The sequence below is a fragment of the Coffea arabica genome, chromosome 9e (genome assembly GCF_036785885.1).
Source record: "Coffea arabica cultivar ET-39 chromosome 9e, Coffea Arabica ET-39 HiFi, whole genome shotgun sequence".
Classification (NCBI taxonomy): domain Eukaryota; kingdom Viridiplantae; phylum Streptophyta; class Magnoliopsida; order Gentianales; family Rubiaceae; genus Coffea; species Coffea arabica.
Genome location: NC_092327.1, coordinates 41,300,320 through 41,314,470, shown reverse-complemented (window position 1 = coordinate 41,314,470; position 14,151 = coordinate 41,300,320).

Genomic DNA, 14,151 nt, shown 5'->3' with positions numbered 1-14,151 from the left:
CTTTGCTCAGTGGGGAATAGACCTCTTGGGTCCCTTCCCCCGAGCTCCGGGAAGGTACGAGCATCTCGTGGTGGCCATCGACTATTTCACGAAGTGGATGGAGGCCGAACCCCTAGCCACTATCTCCGGAAGGGCAATTCAGAAGTTCTACTGGAAAGCATAGTCTGCCGCTTCGGGATCCCGCATGACTTGATATCCGACAACGGGCGACAGTTTGCTGAAAATCCCTTCAAAAGCTGGTGCGCAGAGTTCGGGATTAACCAACACTTCACCTCGGTCGGACACCCCTAGGCCAACGGACATGTGAAGAATGTCAACCGAACCATCCTACAGGGGCTAAAGACTAGACTGGAACTAGCCCAGTCTAACTGGCTAGACGAACTACCTAGCGTCCTCTGGGTTTACCGCACCACGCCGATGACAGCCACTCATGAGACCCCGTTTTCCCTGACTTATGGGGCGGAGGCGGTGGTGCTCGCGGAGGTCGGCCCGCGGAGAAGGAACTCAGTCAGCCGAATTCATAGCTCCAACAAGCTTGATCCAAACTGAGAAGGGCCGTACAAGATCTTAGAGACAAGCTGGGCTGGGTACTGTAAGCTTGCAAAATTAGACGGAGTAGAGGTATCTCGCACTTGGCACTTTTCGAATCTGCGATTATTCGTAGGATAGGCTAGTCCAGGGTATTTTGCTGTATTTTTTGGGATTCTCGTACTCATTCAATAAATGTTAACTTTCCAAGTTTTAAGTCCCTTCTCGTTCATATTATATTTCTCACTTCTGCACTAGTACACTCAACTAATCCTAAGTGTCCTAGTGGGGGGCTCGGGGGAGATATGACAGGGGATAATGAACTGACTGCCCTTAAAGTTGAAACTCGACCCGGGAGGTCGGCGGCCAGGGGACAAGTCGAAATAACGAATCGACGGAAAGCCTTCAAAGTCTGAGAAGTGATGCTCGACCCAAGAGGTCGGCAGGACTGCCTCTAAAACTCTGTCGATCGACCCAGGAGGTCGGCGCAGCAGAAAGACCCCAGGGCTCCATGCTCGACCCAAGAGGCCGGCTCCGCTTCAGTAGATCAGGTTTGACGTTCGACCCTAGAGGTCTGCGTAGCTTGAAGCCTAGATGTTTTATGCTCGACCCAAGAGGTCAGCACGCCGCCTGGGTGGATCTATTTGGTGCTCGACCCAGGAGGTCGGGGTTTCTTTTTGGTTACCAGAGTTCACCGCTAACAAGGGAATTGATAGACAAATTAGACAATTTCATTTAAACTTCATCTCATATATACATTCAGACCCTATCTATTACAAAGCCTACCGAGCTATACAACGAAAGGGGAATCTAGCTACGCCTTCTTCTTGCTGGCGACCTGCTTGAGATGGGAGCTGAAGGTACACCTTAAACATGCTGGAAGGTGGGAGCTGAAGGTACACCTTAAGCATGTTGGGGGACGGGTGGAGAAGGTTGTTAAAAAGGATCTGTGGAGATCATGGATTGCGGGGCATGGTCATATATTCTTATATGAGAATGGAAAGGGTTTCTGGAGTGACCGCTGCCCTAAGCCACAGGCTCCTTCCCGGAAGCCCTGCCAGGAGTCTCCTCCTCCTCCAGGGGAAGCTCCGCCAGTTCGGTCCCCACATCGCTCCTGCCCACCAGGTCCTTCAGGGCATGCCCTTTGCAGTACCCATCGAAGAGCCAGTCCAGCTTCCCCTCGGCTGCGGGGTTGTAGTCTTTGAAGTCAGCCAAGTTAAAGCCGGGTGGGTTGAGGCTCTTCACCTGGTCCAGGGCCCGCGTGGCGCCGATCTGGAAGATGGGCTGGTTGAGGTAGGCCACGTTCTCGGAAAATCGTTCGGAGGAGATGAAATCCCGAACAACCTTCTTGCGCTCCCGGCTGACGGTGCCGGAGAGTTCAATGGCGTCGTCCTCCCTCAGTTTCGCCACGCCCTTCTTCTCCTGGTCCAGCTCGGACCAGGTAGCGGCGAGCTGGACCTGGGCCTCCTCCAACCTCTTCTCGGCTTTGCCCGGTTTAGCCTTAAGGGAGCCCGCCTCCTTAAGGGCTTGGGCAAGTTTCTACTCGGTTTCCCGATTCTTCTTTTGTAATTTCTCCAGATCGGGAGATAGTTCGGAGAAGTGGGTCACCAGGGCGGCGCCGGCGGCATGGGCCTAGAGGGAGGAAAGTAAACGTTAGCACTTCGTCAAAGGAAAAAACAAAATTCCTAGGGGTGTAAGCGGAAAAGGGGGCTTACTTGGGCCCGAGCGGTGCAGTACACGTCCTGGATCTCGGACGGGCTGGCCAGCTCCATCCACTTTCTGTCCCGTGGAAGGACTGATCCCGCAACCCACTCGCGAGCCACTTCGGGGAACTGGACTCGGTCATTGAGGGAAAGCTCCCAGGACGGGCAGAAGCGACGGGGGTCGTGCATGGTAGGGGCCTGTCCCGGCTTCACGGGGGCCACGTGGCGGAAGTGCCACAAGCTCGGAGGAGCGCTCTCCCGCGCGTGCTCCTCCGCAGAGCCAACCCCCAAGTGGACAGGGCCCCCCGAATTCAGCTGGAGAGGGCGCTGTGCTGAGGCCTGCGTCGGCTTCTTGCCGGGTTGGGAAGACTCGTCCTCTTGGCCTCTCTTCTGTCCCGTCGCCTTCTTTTTGCCGGCGATCGGCTTGGAAGGGGACTGAGATTGGGAGGCCTCCTTTTAGGGGGTCGAGTTGCCCCCAGTTGCCGCAGAAGCCTCGGGGGCCTTCTTCGCCGTCTCCGGCTGCGTGGTGGGGTCGGCCTGCTCGGTTGGCGGGCCCAGTAGTCTTGAGAGATTCCTCACTGCAGCAAAACACAACCAGGTCAGTAAAAAAGGGCAGTAACAGAAGTGAAGATGAAGCCACATATAACAAAGGAACATGTGCAGTATTACAGGTATCTGTGTCGGCGGGGGAAAACGCCACTTTTCCAGGGGACCCGGACAACGTCCCCAACAGCTCGGCCGCGGAAATCTGCTCGGTGGAGAACTTGGCTGCGTACAACTTTACCGCAGAGCCCAGCAGCTGGCCGAAGGTCTCAGGGTCCAGGTCCTCTGGGCAGGGGTCGTCCCCGACCCCCCCACCCTTCCACGTGTTGGGAGGAAAGCGGGTGGTTTTAACGAAAAAGAAGTCCCCCTTCCAGTTTTTTACGGAAGAGGGGACCCCGTAGAGAAGTCCTGGGTGCCCTTACCGCCGTGATTGCTGGGGGACCGGCGGGAGAAGTAGTACCACCCAGGGAGAGAAGCCTTGAGGGCATGGGAAGCTCAGAAGAGAGAGAGAGAGTAGCGGATGTCGCAGATCTGGCAGTAGATCAGGAATCTTATGATGATTCTGATCGAGTTGGGATGGACCTTGGTGATCCTGAGTCCCCAGTAGCTCAGGATCTCGGCCAGGGCCGGAGGAATGGGGAGTCGGAGCCCCGCGACCAGTTTCCCTCTTTGCAAATGGCTACAAAGCCCGGGGGAGGTCGGCAGGTCCGATCGGTGGGTCCGGCGGCTCGCGGCTCGAAGGCCGGAGGGATGGAGAAAGAGGCGGCCAGCTCGGCCACTGCCCCGGGTGAGAGGGTGACCTCCTCCCGGTCGGGGTGACCGTAGTTAAACTCGGAGTCGTCCCCCTGCTCGGAAGCAAGGGTCCCCTCAGAGGAATCCCTGTCCTCCCCAGCTCCCCCTGGGCTCCGCCAGGGGAGTTATGTGGAGACTTGGGGGAGGGGATGGAGGCGGCTTGCTGCTCGATGAGGGCATTGAGCTCGGCCACCTCCTCTAGGAGTCGGGCATAAGGAGAATGGGCGGATGGAGAGCTCATGATGTCAATAGGCTCTAACAAGTCAGGAATGGGGAAATTGGGATTGGAAGAAGAGAAAGAAGGAGGAGGAGGAGAAGATGAAGATGAGGACGATGAAGATGAGGACGAGGAGGAGATGAAGATTCTAGGGGCTCTACGACGGGCCGGAATCTGGGATGCGGTGGAAGTGACGCCGGAATGGTCCGACATAAAATGCAGAAGGTGGCCAAAGGAGAAAAGGAAACGCGAAAGAGGAGGGGAGAGAACTTACTGATAATCGAAGTGAAAAAAGGATGGAGAAGTCGCCGGAATCTGGGTGCTGGAAGCCGGAAGCCTTGTTGCTGGGAATTGGAAATGCACGAGGAAAGGAGAAAATGACAAATAAAGTTAAACGGAATTTGGCAGCCACTATTTATAGGGGACGAAATGGGGGGGAAACGGTTTGCTTGAATTCGAACCGCTCCATGTGAATGCATTCAAGAAGCGGTACGGAGAGCGAGGGGACGCGACAACTGAAAGGACGCGGGCACAGCTTTCCAGTAATGGCACTGTACTGGAGATGACCGTGGCAGAGCAGGGCGCAGTGCTGGCCTCCCACGTGGCAGGGTTACAGATTAGGTCTGCTCGGAAGCCCCACCTAATCTAGGGGGCTAGTGTAGAGGCCCTTCCTGGGCCTAGACACGTGGCAGCCCAGGGTGACCCGAGCTGGGCTTGGAACCCGGGCCCATGGGGAACCAGCCCAGGACACGCGGCGGCTAGGGCTCCGCGGGGCTCTAGAGAGCTATCCCACAGAGGGCGGGGAGAATCCCCTTCAGCGCAGGACTGGGAGCTATCCAGGGCAAATCCCGAAACGTACGGAGGTCAGACTTCTCGGCAGGTATAAACAGTAACGCACAATGACTGCGTAAGGGACACTCACTGATTTCCGGACAATCACTCTCGACCGTTTACTTCCTGTGAACCTCACTCACCGGAAAACTAACTTGACCGTCGGAGTGCCCTCGGGGACGACCTCGGGGCCCCTGTCAGTTCACTCTCCTGTTTATCTTTCAAGCTTAGGACGCGCTCTTTCCATCATCAATCCGAGCTCATCAGGTCAGATCGGTCCGGGGAAGTTCCGTGCTTCTTCAATTAACATTTTGGACAACCCCTTTATTCTCTTGGATAGCATCGTAATGTTTCCAGTGTTGAATCCTTAATTTGGTAGGAGGTCTGCCAGTGTGCTTAGCTAACTAATTCTTTGTTTTTACACCTAATTTCTTGAATGATTAAGTTGATGGTAAATACCTCTAATAATTTTGTTCTGTTAAACAAGAAGCATGCCTAACATGCTTGTTGATGGAGAATTGATTCTGAGCAAGATAAATTGATTATAAATTTTAAAAAAAGATTAAGATCTGATTTCATTGAAAGCGAAACTACTACCTGTGGTCATGAGAGCTGATCTGATGGCAGCACTGCTCCAGGTCGGGTGAGTGGCCCTCAAAAGAGCAGCTGCACCAGCTACATGAGGGCAAGACAATGAAGTTCCTGAAAGTAAGTTATACTTCACCACCCGGTGATCTGGAAGTAGCCAGCAAATTTTGTACATTGCAATGGGCGCAAGGGGTGCAGTGCTTGAGGCCGTGCCACGGGCAAATCCACCGAGTGCTGCAACATTATGTACCCTACGGCCTCCAACTGTTGATGATGTGTTGAGTTCCAAGTCCCTCTTTGTCTCGAGGGGAGCGATAATCCAATGTGCGGTTCAGAGGGCCAAAATGATTTTCATACCCTTTAATGTAGTGTCGGGCGCCAATTACTTTCCTGTGATTTTAAAAGAGTGATACAAGAATCCAGAATTCATAAGATTTTCTAGTCAATCACCATACTAATCAATGCCTTCAGAATTTCACCAAAGGGGAATTGAATTACACGAAATCTAGTCAAATTTTCAAATTTTTTAAGAAAGAAACGAAGAAGATCCAAAAGTGACAATGATAATGTTATGAATTCTCTGTTCTATACAAGTAGAAAAGATTCTTAACCTGGCTAATGCTCAAGAACAAGCCGAACTTGTGTTGTTAGTCACCGCATGCGGATTTCAATCGCTTTGGAGTTCAAAACTTTGAAGAGCAAATTATCTATAATCCCCCTGAGCTTTTGCATAACACCACATGATCCTTCTAAAAGTTTAAAATATTTATTTTTTTAAGCGTATGTGAGAGGGCTCGAACATAAGACTTCTCACTTACACTCTCTCAGAAAAAAAATTTAGAATATCTATATTAGTTATAACCCCATAATTTAATATAAAGTGAAAAATATACGAAAAGTAGATGGTTAGACCCTTATTCAATTTGGTGCTTAAGAAAGGACAATACTTACATTTCATTTAACGACATTGCTGATACTACTTTTCGTCTAATTTCTATTTTATATCAAATTATAGAGAGACTATGTGAATATTTTAAAACCTTATAGGGTCATGTAATATCATACAAAAGCAAAAGGGGACTATGAGTCATTTACCCAACTTTAAAAAAGAGAGGAAGGGAAAAATTATCTATCCCTCTTGCTGGAAAGCGCAACACGTGATTAGGCTCAATATTCAAGACTTTTTTTTGTATATCACATTAGCTAGGCATCAACATGAGATGAGAGTTCAATTTTACAAGCTTGGCTATGTTCTATGTAAACCTACTTGTGTCGTAGAATACCAAGTGTGTGACGTAACCACAAAACTTGAGTAGCACTGTTAGCTGCTGCAATATACTTCGCCTACGCTGTAGATAATGCAATCACCTGTTGCTTCTTCGAACTCCCCTCCTTGATCAACCTCAATTTTTCTTCCACTGACGTCATAATCGGTTTCGCTGTATCCATTTTGAACTTCTTTAAAATGTCACTTGCATATTTCTTTTGAGATATAAAAATCTCACTGTCAGACTAAAAGACTTCAATTTCCAAGAAATATGACATGAATCCCATATCTTTCATCTCAAACTATTTAATCATGGCCTCCCTGAATTCAGCAATCATCTTTGAATTATTTCCTGTAAAAATTAAATCATCTACGTACAGGCACACAATAAGAATATCACCACGGGTAGAAGATTTAATACATAAAGTGTACTTATATGGGCACCTCTGAAAATCACGAGGCAGAAAATAGGAATCAATCCTTGTGTACCACGCTTTTGGAGGTTGTTTCAATCCATATAAGGCTCTCTTCGATCTATACACCTTATTTTTCTGACCTCTTCTAACAAATCTTACTGGCTGCTCCACATACACTTCTTTATTAAGAACTCCATTCAGGAAAGTTGACTTGACATCCATTTGATAAATTCTCTAGTTATTTTGAATAATTAGAGAAATTATCATACGGACTGTGTCAAGCCAAGCAACTGGTGCAAACACTTCAAAATAGTCAATCCCAGGTTTCTACTTATATCCCTTCACCACTAATCTGGTCTTGTATCTATTAACTTCTCCACTAGGTTTAAATTTTATCTTATATATCCACTCACTCCAATAGCTTTTTTACCAGTTGGTAGAGAAATAAGCTCCCAAGTATCATTGTTCTCTATTGCACGAATTTCTTCCTCTATTGCTTTCATCCAACGATCATCACGGTCTGCCTCCTCATACATAACTGGATCACAATTTGCAAACAAACCATAATTAACAATATTTTCATCATAAGGAACATTATCTGGTGTAATAATATAATCCTGCAGATGAGCTAGCATCTGTTGCTGATGTTGTGGATGTCCAATTAACTTAGTCTATAGATCCTGAGCAACTGGTGATGGCTGAATATCATAATTATCTTTTTCTTGCTCATAATTGAGAGTCACTTCTGCTGTTTCAAGATTTTCAATAGACCAATCTCAAAGGCCTTTCTCGTTAAAAGTCATATTTCTATTTACTATCACTTTTCTTGTCATAAGATTATATAACTTGTAAACCTGAAAAACTTCACTGTAACCAATAAATACACACTCCTCCCTTTTATCATCAATTTTTTTTTTCTTAATTGATCAGGAACATGAGAATAGGCAGTGCACCCAAAAACTTTGAGATAGCCAATAAATGGTCTTCTATCACTCCAAACTTTTTCAGAAATTTTTTTGGGAACACTTCTGATAGGACACCTATTCAACAAATACATTGCACATGAAACTGCCTCTGCCCAAAAAGATTTTAGCATATTTTTCAACTTTAACATACATCTTATCATTGTATAACTGTCCTATTCTTTCTCACCACTCCATTTTGTTATGGAGTGTACTTGGTAGTCAACTGATGTTGTATTTCATTTTTTTCAAGAAAGTCATCACAAACCAAATATTTTTGACCCCTATCTGTTCTCAAAATTTTAATCTGACAGTCACTTTGCCTCTTAACAAAAGTTTTAAAAGTGTCACAGGTATCAAATTTCTGTTTCAAAAAATACACTCAAACTTTTCTACTAAAATCACTAATAAAAGTAATAAAATACCTGCAACCACCATTAAAAAGAACCTCCACAGTTCACAAATCTGAATGAATAATTTTTAATAGTTTCTAACCCTCCATGATTTGCCAGTTTGAAAAGTATCCCTATCTTGTTTTCTCAAAATACACATATCACAGACTCTATCAGGATTTCTACTGCCCAAAAATTTTAAATTGTCAAAATTCAAATGATCAAATTGCATATGCCACAACCAATTACTGCCATCTATCACTGTACTCAAATAGAAAAAATTGGCACTATTCAAATTCAGTGAAAATAAGCGATTTGAAGTCATTAGTACACTGGCAATCATTCTATTATTTTTATCAAAAATAGTACAAGTACCATTTCTGATACGAATATCATATTTTTTTTCTCAAACAACTGACCCATACTCAACAAATTATGATGCAACCCAAAAACATAGAAAACATTAGAAATAAAATCAGTAGACCCATTTTTCAGGCTAATAGAAAAATTTTCCTTGCCAAACACTGATAAAATAATGCTTTTTCCAAATTAATTTCACCACGGACAAATTCATAAAGCTCAACAAATAATTCTTTTTCGCCAAACATATGGTTATTACAACCCGTATCCAAGTACCATTTATTTTATCAACTACATCAACAACATTACAGTGTAATAATAGAGTTTTAGATTTTTTATTATTATCTTGCACCTGATTGTCAGTAACATTAGCCTGAAAATTTTGCTTATATTTTCTCCAATCTATATTCAAATTGTCTATGACTCAATTTTTCACAATTATAACATTGAACTCTCTATCCAAAATTATTCTGATTAAAATTATTTCTTCTGCCAAAATTACCATCTCTACCTCTATCAGAACCACCTCTAAAATTAAAATTATTACCCTTACCACATCTAGAATTTGATGTACCTTCTCCGCCTCTATTATTATTGTCACGATCACTTCTGTTATTGTAACCACTTCTACTCCTTTGACTAGATGCACCTACTCCCTGACATCATTATTGCATTTCAAATTTAGCTGCGTCTACAACGCCTTCTCTACTGTATCCTTCTCTAGGGTATTTTTAATTTTTCATTAAATCTTTATTCATGTAGAATTAATAACCCATGCAAATCTTTAATATTCAAATCATCCAAATCTTTCCTTTCCTGGATTATAGTTACTACATGATCAATTTTCATGGGTAGGGTATTAAGAACTTTCTCAATAAATATTTTGTCAGGAAGATTATACTGAATGAGTTTCATCTCATTTATAATATCTGACAAATGAGAAAACTATAATTCAATAGATTCTGATTTCTCCATTGTCACCAGTTCAAATTTTCTCTTCAATATCATCAAATTATTTTGCTGGACTCTGTCATATGTTTTCTCCAATATATCCCAAATTTCCTTTGCCGTATCAGCCATAGCAATTGTTTCAAAAACTGACATGTCAATTGCCGAATGAATCTGTGATAAAGCCAAACTATCTTTTAACTTATCGTCCTGAGCAAGTGCAGATTCAATATATCGATATAATTTACATGTTTTGAGAGGGATTATCATTTGTTTCTGTAAAAAATTAAACTCCACCTTTATTTTGAGTTTTTGGATAGAATAAACAATATTGGGGTTAGGGCTGGACCCAAATTCACTATGTGATGGCCAACCCTAACCCCAATATTGTTTATTTTAATTTCTGATGGACCCAAATTGATAAATACACAAAATTCACTATGTAACGTGAGTAACGTCACTCCATATGAATAAAGACAATTCATGTTCATTAAAAAAAAGATAAAATTTGTTAAAGAGAGAGAGAGTGAGAGACAGACCATAACAATAAAATAATTTGAATTTGTTAAAAAAAAGATAAAATTTATTAGAAGAGGGAGGTTCTTTATTGTTAGTTGTTGAACTTGGACAAGCATGAATAATTCATGGAAACAATATAAAAAGCATTCATATTTTTTAGTTAATACTAATTTTGAAAAAACTAATATATTCCATTTTATCATGAACAAATATTTTGTTTCTTGTAATGTTAATGATAAAATATTTGAATTTGTTAAAAAAAAGATAAAATTTATTAGAAGAGAGAGGTTCTGTCGGGCTTTTTTTATCAATGCAAGTTTAATTCCGATTTTACACCCGTTGGACTGCAAGTATACAGGTCGCAATTATAGTACAAGATGTGTATCTGGTCGATCCCACGAGGAGCAATTTAAACAATTACTAAACCCTTGTTCTCTCTATTATTTAGACTTACAATTAATTTGAGCAGAGAAAGTCTAATGCTGTAATCTACAAATCTGAGATACAAATCTAGTTTAACAAATGCTGAATGCAAATAGAGAAATTTCACTTAAGGAAGATTCTAGGGATGTAGATTCCACTTATGGCATAAACTACACAAATGAATGGATTTACTTGTTGCTATTATTCTTGCTTAACCAGAGATTTATTTCCAAGATTACCAAGTCTCATTTTCATGATGAAATGGCCTAGAGCAATATAGATTTCCCTATTTTCATGGTGAAATACTACTACTACTCCGTTTTATTTCATGAAATGCTCAATAATCCACCTAAGTGTATCTCTATTTTCATGAACATACAACTCAAGCTCTACTCATGTGTTTCAATTGTTATTACCAATTCTCATTGAATAATAACACTATAAACATGCTATTGGTGATCAATCAATAACAAGTGATAACAGCTACACAAGTAGACAAATTAATACAAGATATAACAAATGTAAATCACATTCAATTAGTATTATTTAGCCATAAGTTTCATCTACTCCCTAGATGAAGGAGTTTAGCTACTCATGAATGATTTAACAATCAAACTCACAAGTTTATTAATGCAAAACATCATAAAGTACAAGTATAAGAAAGATAAAAGAAAGCTTAGCCAATTGAAGGTGAAGCTCTCCAATTCCTGCTATGCTCTCGCACAATATGATTACAAGTGAAACTCTCTAAAAAATGCTTCTCCAAGTACTCCTATCTAGAGAGAAAAAAATGTTACAAAATAGAAAACTAGCTACGTATGGTAATGCCAGGCTTCTCCCCTGTGTTTCTGCATAAAAGGTGGTAGAAATTCCATTCCTCTCACTTCATAATTTCCTCCACTCAGATTTTGTAAAAAGAAGTCAAAGATATGATGTTTCCTTTTGTCCACACTCATTTGGTCTTCTCTTTTATTGCAGAAGCATGTGCCACCGATTTCTGTCCCTCAAAATAGCTGGAAAAGTTGTGATAAAGGTAAAGAAAAACGGTTGTGCCACTTGCTGAAGAGAGAGACAGATCCGAGCCACGGATCCGAGGGCTGAAGAATGGATCCGAGCTCGGATTATAGGATCCGAGGACTTCCCATGATGGATCCGAGGTCGGATCGTCCTGACCTCGGATACACTCCGCCAGAAGTACAGACGAGGGGTCGGATCCCTCTTGTACACACGGATCCGAGCTCGGATCCGTGTTGAGCATTTTTCCAGTTTTTTCACTTCTTCCCTTTTTCTACATTTTTGCTCCCAATTTCTTGTGTACTTTGTCCTCTGGAAGACCCTGACATTTCTTTCAACTTGTGCATGAATTTCATACATCAATTACCTTCACAATTTCACAAAATTAACGCATTAATCCACTCATTTATCAATTTCTTAACCCTTAAACAATATTTAAGCAATTATCACCAAAAGAGTTCAAATATGGCTTTAATCTTCTCAAAACATACCAAAAATTCATGCCAAATTCGTACAAAATGTGCGTTAAATATTCACTTATCAGGTTCTTTTTTGTTAGTTGCTGAACATGGACAAGCATGAATAATTCATGGAAACAATATAAAAAGCATTCGTATTTTTTAGTTAATATTAATTTTAGAAAAACTAATATATTCCATTTTTTCATGAACAAATATTTTGTTTCTTGTAATGTTAATGATATAGTCTCTCTCTCTCTCTCTCTCTCTCTCTCTCTCTCTCTCTCTCTCTCTCTCCTCTTCATTTATTATTTTTAATGAACACGAATTATTGTTTGTTCATTTGGAGTGACTTTACTTAGTAGATTTTAATTGTTACATCATAAATTCATTAATGCTACTAGAAATAAAATATTTATTTGTGATAAAATAGAACATACTAATGTTCTAAAAAGAATGTTAAATTAAAAAGTAAGAATAATTTGATATCATTTTCATGAATTATTCATGCTTGCCCAAGTTCAACAACTAATCAAAACAAAATGAAAACAGAAAAACAAGTGGCCTAAATTGAACCTGGCCCTGGTCATTCTACTTTTAAACAACATTTATATTATTTTCCTTGTAATTGAGTAAATCTATTGAAATATTACTATATTCACATACTGTCTATCGAAAGACAATAAACAAACTCTCTCTCTCTCTCTCTCTCTCTCTCCCTCTCTGTGTGTTAATTGTTCGACATATTTCTTAAATTAAAAGGAATTGCAATTTGCAAGTGAAGCTGATGTTAAACAAAATTTTATTTTTTTTCTTAATTTTATCTAATTTTGTTGTATGATTAGTATTCTCCATATACTTCTTGTAATTTTTATAGTATTTCTTAAATATTTAAAAAAAATTAAAATATGTGAGATTTACATTCCATGTGTCGGAGCTTTAGACCCTCCCGAATGGACACAAAAATAGTCTTGACCAATGCCTTTGCCATGGACAATGCTTTAGTAACGATAGTTATGGTAACGAAACAATTTTTACCTGATATAACAGGTTGTTGCACATTTAGCGACCATTTGATTACTAGCTAGATCATCCGCCTAAATAGGATAACACTTAAAAATAAGAAAGTAAGTTTCCCATCTAAAATAGTAAGTTAACAGTAAAAAATTAGTAACTTTTATATCTCAAAAGGTAAATTAGAATAAATATTAAACTTACTTTTTAAATAAATAAATTACTACTTTATATCCCAAACTCACTTTTTAGAGAGTAAGTTTAGTCCAAGTAATAATAATCTTTTACACATAGATAGTAATTCTTTCTGATAACATGGTAAATTTGATTAATTATCAAAACTTACTGATTTATGGGACAAATGTACTATTTTACTTTAAAACTTATCTCAAACTAGTACTAGAAAGTTTATTTGAAATAATGATAAGATGTTTTATTAAAGATTAATACTTAGTATCTTAGTTAATTAGTAAGTACTCGTAATATACCTACATAACACATGATTATAGGTATAATTTAAAAAAAAAATTGTATTTATATATTTTAAAATACTTTGAAAAATAGTTTGACTTTTCACATAACCTTGTAAAATATGTAATAAAATTTTGTCGTATTATACGTTTTTAATCATTTTCAATTTTTAAAAAGTTTGAAAGTTTGGATAACAATAACAACAAATCTTCCTAGTTATATATAGAATATCACTTGTTTATATATCACAATTTTTATAATTTAACACCTATGAATATAATAAGATGATAAAGTTTTCATAAATTTACATTTGGGACACAAGAAATAATAAGAGTTAAAGCCCAAACAAAATGAGAAATAATATAACGATAAAAATGACAAAATTAGTAGAACAATTAATATAAGAAAATCAGTATGATCTGGACTTTTTTCCTTGGGAGATTGTTCATAAAAATGTGATCCAACAATTAAATGAAAATCACATGCATGTATATATCTATCGTATAATTTAAATTAAATTCAGTTCACGTATAAAACGGTCCTAAAATAATTAGCACACTATGATACAATGTTATTTTAACAACAAATTTTTTTTTACTAAAAGTCTCAAATATCCATGACATACATATATGAGGGATATTTTACCATATTTGTATCTCACATCTAATCATTAAAGTTAATTTGAGGAAGAATATTTTTGATAAT